Here is a 6,000-nt window from a genome sequence, read left to right on the forward strand (position 1 = left end):
AGGTCACCATACCACACCATCATATTATCTTCTTGTCATTTTATAACAGTTTGTCTGTGTTTTTTCAAAGGTTTAGCTTCTCCGAGGCTGCATATTCTTTTGCTGTGAAAGCAAAGAGGTGGTGCCGGGACAAGGGAGAGGCTGAAGTTGTTACAGCTATGTCTGTACGTGAACAAAACAAATCAACACTTTGTAGACCTTTGGCCAGGAGGGATGAGCAACTTTAGAATTACAAAAATCGGCACACATCAGGAACCATGACCGCAGCGTCGACCCCCACAATGCAACAGCATCCTCTCTGACCAGTCAAATATTGCAAACTACTTATTACACATTACCTCACAGAGCAGACAGCACCTGCCTAAAGCAATATTCATAATAAAAATGATCAATAAAAACATGATGAGTTTCATCAAATGGAGCATCGACAAATTGAGCATTTACATTTAAACAGAAATGACAAATTGTGAATATTGTGGAGAAAAGGAACAAATAAATCATGCAGTCAATGTTTGATGTTGAATTGCGGTCGTGATAAATCCTATTGTCACGTCACACGCGCGCACACGCACGCCAAGATTCTTATTTAGGTAGCGCTGTGGATTTGCATTGCCCTTTGTGGAGCTGACATTCACCAATTGGACTTAATTAGTAGTGCTGAGCCTATCGCTGACCTTTTGTTATGCAAGCTGTCAATAAAAATCTTTCTGTTGACTTAAATGGAGGATGCTATTTGTTTAAGTAATCACAGATGCCTCATTCAGGATTGTATATTCATACTACTGTATTTCCTCATAGTAGCCATGTTGCGAGAAATTAAGAGTCAGGACATGCCTTCAGCGTAGTACCATCTTGTGCCACAACATGCCTCAGGGCACTGTGGTGTACTGGAAGCATTGCGGTTTGATTACCAGCCAGAAGAAGAGGCAGAGAAGGTCCCAAACTTAACAGGTGCCAAAAAACACTTTTAATAGTGAGTTTTGATCTGTTTAAGTCTATAAAATATAAGTGTTAGGAAAGGATAGAACTTTTCTTTTTTGACTCTCTTCCTGATTTTTTTCTTCACAAAGTTCAACTTTTCTTAGCCACCTAAAGGAAGAAAAAAACAAGTGTTCGACCTACAAAGCTGCGGCCTGTAAAACCGCCATCCAGCATCCAACAAACAATTTGAAGGCTGCCATCAGGTGGCAGTGCATAACCATGAAACAGTTCTTCTTTCCTTATTGTTTCACAAATAATCAGGAAGACATTTTTGCAAAGAAAAAAAGAAAAAAAAAAGTTCTCCCAAAGCTTGCTGCAAAAATTACATCATTACCATTTCATATGAGTTTCCCTCAGTCGATCACAATGACCCAGAAGACTGAGACTCTATACAGACACACATTTTCTCCATAATAAATGTAATTTTCAATTTTTGTTGTAAGTGAAAATGACAATTATGATATTAGGCTAACAAATTGTAGGCCTAGATCTAAGATTCACATTCTAGGCATATTCTAGGCGTATATAGTGTGTAAGTGCCGTATTTCCTTTTCGAAAAGCTAATGTGCAAGAAAAGAGCGTGAAAGCTTGTTTGATGTGTGTGCACATTCAGATCTTACAGTGCTTTGACATAAAAAAATAGAAAGAGTAACAACATCACCGTCCATTTCCAATTGATCTGCTCCTGTATATGTGATTGTAAGTGATGTTGGTGCCCACAGGGAATCATAGGTGGGATTGAGAAGCCTTTTCAGCAACCTCATTTGTTACTTATTTAGCTTTTATTTGGATTCTTAATTAGTTCTTTCTCCCTTGAGACTTCTTCACACATTGTCAGAAATATCTTATCTATTTATTGATGTGTGTGTATAATTCAGTCTCTTCTTGCTCAGCCAACAGGTTATTTTAATTCCCATCAATACCTGAATCAATTTTCAAATATGGGTACCTGCGAACAGAAGATATGGATATGCAAATATTTTGCACTTCTCCAGTTAACTTGGGTGACAATAGAAACAAACAAAAAAAAAAAAAAAAAACACCCTTACTGCATTTGTTTGCATCATCCCCCACCCATTCCCCATTCTGTGTTTTCCTCAATTCACTTGGGGATAACTATCTTCCTATTTATCTTCTTTGTCATCATGATCATCACGGCCATTATTTTCCTTTGTTTGTTATTTTAAGTATATATTTTTTTTCTCCCACTAATGCACATGTTGACTGAGGAAACAAATCACATGATTCACTAATTAATTCACCGTAAGAGCGTGTGACTATATTCCAGTGAGAAAGAATAGAATCAAAATGTACATTTATTGTGTGCGTGTGTGTGAGTGAAAGAGGGAGAGTCTATTGAACAACTGTTGGTACTGCAATCTCTCCTCATTCACCCTCTCTCTCTCTCTCTCTCTCTCTCTCTCTCCCTCTCTCTTTATAGATCTCCTGTCCGCTTTCCTTTTCTCTCATACGTCCTCGCATCGTGTCTTATCAGTCTTTCTCCTCCTCTTTTGCATCCGTCCTCCCTCCCGCCCCTTGTCCATCTCTACCTCCGTATCCCTTTCTCTCCGCTCCATCACTCTCTTATGCCTCATCACACCGCATGCTCTCCATTTCTCTCTCTCTCTTTCTCCCTCTCAACACGTCTGCCCTCATTGGCCCCGCCGGCTCCTCACTTCATTTGCCACGGCCAGAAACAACAAGCTTCCTTTCCGTGAACGGAGCCCGAGAAGAGTGGTAGGAGAAGTGCAGCGAGAGGAGGACAGCTTTTGTTTGCCATCACTCCTCGGCAGCATCAGTACCAATTCGTCCGGCGCCGCATCCTCTGTTTCCTACTGGGATCAACCTCCTCCTTCTTTTCAGGGAGCTCTTCCTACAACTGGGAGGGGGAGGGAGATCACCACCTCCCAGTTTGCCACGGACCCTCAGGAAGGCATCGGGCTGAAAGAGCGCAGGAAGGGGAGGGAATTTTAGAGGTGCGCCAGGAGAGGCAACACCCTGGGTTACAGAAAAAAAGAAGAAAAGCGGGTAAGAGGCCAACAACTGACTGCACCTGTGTTTCTCCTTTGCCGGAGAATTTCGAAAGAACATTTTACACCTTCGCCTAATTTCATCCGACTTTACGATATTAGCGCGTGTGTGTAGATTTGATAGAAATATTAAATGACTTTCAAAGACATTATTTTAGCTCAATCGTATTTTTATTTGAAGGATATTTTTTATTCCTCTGCATCATTCGTGTTTTTTTTTTTGTTTTTTTTAATGCCAAAAGGAAGAGGTGGGTGCCCCATACATTAAAACGTGAGAGAAATCGGAACGCCAATAAATCACTAACATACCCACACACACGCACACAAAAAGCTGAGACATGCCACTCCCATTGAACTTGTTTCTGTGATTTATTCCCCCCCCCCACACACACACTATTTGATAACCTGTGGTACTTCCCTTGTCTAATTATTTTGTGGAAAGGTGCAACGATTATTCCTGGTGTTTGATTTTAGCCATTAGCTGTCAGCATTTTCTGATGAATCTTTGGGTGCTTCTACTGAATAATCAATACGACTCTGATTTTGTATGCGCTTATGTGTTTGTTTGGGAGAGAAAAGAGAGAGAAGTGATTTCTCGCTTCTCTACGCTGGCGCCCTTTTTTTTTTTTTTTCTGCAGATGGTCTGGGTTGGGCCACACTAGCTGAGTATGTGTTTGTATGGCTGCGGGTGGTAAATCTTATCTCTGCAGTCTGTGGGTGGGTGGGTGGCTGGTTTGGGGGTTTCGGACTGTTTTTGGCTCGGGGTATGCATGTGTAATTTGTAATATTTAGGTGTGAGTGTGTGTATATTTGTGGCCATGATTTTCGGGTGAGGAAGAGATGGAAATTAGAAAGTGGAGGGAGACAAAGAGAAAGAGGAGAAAATACTTCTTTGGGTTTTATAGTCATTGAAAAAAAATTCCAATACATTTTTTTTTTTTTTTTTTACCTTTTTTTGATCCTCCCTTTAACACTTCTCAGCTGTTGATCTTATCTAAAGGTCCAGCATGGACATTTCTGCAAAGCTTGAATCTTGACCAATTTGATATTGAAATTATTAAAATGCAGGAGGAAAAAAAATCCATTATGTTTACAAGGAAATGATTAAATAACTCTTGATCACCTGGAACATGCTTTTAAATTGAGGTAAATTGTTTTTGAAAAAAAATGTTCATTCATTTTCTTTATGTAAATCTCTATGTAAATAATAATAATGAGAATAATCATACAAAAGGGAGTGTGAGGTCACCACATTAATAAATATTACATTTCAGAATAAAAAAACCCTCTTTTTAAAAATGTTACAAATATTATGCTTGATTTCTTACTCAGTAAAACAGCACGTTTGTCGGAATCTATTTATCTCCCATTTATTCACTGCATGTGCTGCACCCACCCTACAATGCATGTGTTAATTTCATTGCATTGGGGGGTGGGTTGCTATTGGTAATGGATCGCATGGGACCACCATCACACCAAAGCAGCTCCTGGAATGACCTCCCTAACCTCACGTCTCCCCCGCCCCCCTACATGTGAAACCCCCCCTTCACCCCTCCGTTCCCAATCCCTTCCCTGACCCACAGCCCCAGTTCTCATTATGACAGGGCCAAGCAACAGTGGCAACGACAGAAGCAGAGAAAGCCAAGCGTCACCAACGGAAGCTGATCTGGCTGTGGTTCAGGTAAGAGCCTTGCTGTGGGAATTTTAGCATCTTTATTTTTAACTTCATATTCTTGTCCATTATGCTGTCAGCTCCGGCTTTTGTTTCCAGAAATGAGACAATCAGGAAATCTAACCTATCAGCTTTTATGCTCCATTTTTTTCTTTCTGTTCTTGCGCTACACGCTGGTTTATGGGTCAATCCAAAATTGGAGGACAATTCAGGCATCAATATTTTGGGAAAATTTGCATTTTTATGTCTTCTAGACAATAAATAACAAATAAACCATCCTATAACTTTGTTTGACCAATTCAAGCATCAATGCTGGACTTTGCAGTTACAGATACTAATAAAAAAATTACATAAAAACGGAGTAAATTAAATTAAAGATTTGCATTTTCGTTGAATACTAATGCTAACGTGGCTGTTTTTGCTCAAGTATTTTAGCTCTGTTAGCTTTATAATAATGATTCAAAAGAAAAGTAAATATGATAGCAGGGTTCAATGTTTATGTTGCTAAAGAGTGCAAGTAGCTTTGCAGTCATGCTAACCAGCAAAGTCCCATTGCTACAATAAAGAATAACTTAGATATTGTCTTTGTTAAAGTTGAACATGACATTATGTCTTAAATGTAAAAAATAGACAGGCGCAATTAGTTTAATGACATTGCTGCTTTCAATCCAAATAATATTTAGGAATCACCTACAATTAAATTTGGTCATGTTTCTGTATTTGGGGAGGACAGAAAATGTCTTCCAATTCTGGAATGACCCTCATATTGAAACTGCCACCATTGTCAATTTTCTCCTTTGCAGAGGAGCCATTGATGGAACTTTGCCTCACACTGCAGTGAGGCGTCTTCAATCAATGCAACTAGCACCTTTCTCAATCTGTGTATGTGTCTGTTTGCCACGGGAGCATGAAGAAGGGCTGCTGATGGCCATGGTGGTGGGGATGATGATGCAATGGCAGTGGAACTGCTCACATGGTTTCTGGTTAGCCTCCTGTGTATATTGAAAGACTCTCTTCGGTGACGGGTATTCTTGGGTGGATAATACGGATCACGTTGTTATTGCTTAAGAATACGCGTAGTCGAGGAGAGTCCTCTCTTCGCCCAACACCTGACACCCACCAAACTCACTCACTTCACCTCACCGCACCTCACCCCAACACCCTACCCATCTTGGGAAGGATTATTAGTTTGGGTGGCTCTTCTTTGAACTTGAAATCATTGCAATTTTTTCCCGCTTTCCCTGCCTTCATGCATCTGTCTTTGTGGCGATGTCCTGTTTTCTTTTGTGTCTTACTGTTTGTCTGCTGTGCTGCTTT

Source organism: Syngnathus leptorhynchus, chromosome 19, assembly GCF_054491065.1.
Source record: "Syngnathus leptorhynchus isolate UIUO chromosome 19, UIUO_Slep, whole genome shotgun sequence".
Taxonomy (NCBI): Eukaryota; Metazoa; Chordata; class Actinopteri; order Syngnathiformes; family Syngnathidae; genus Syngnathus; species Syngnathus leptorhynchus.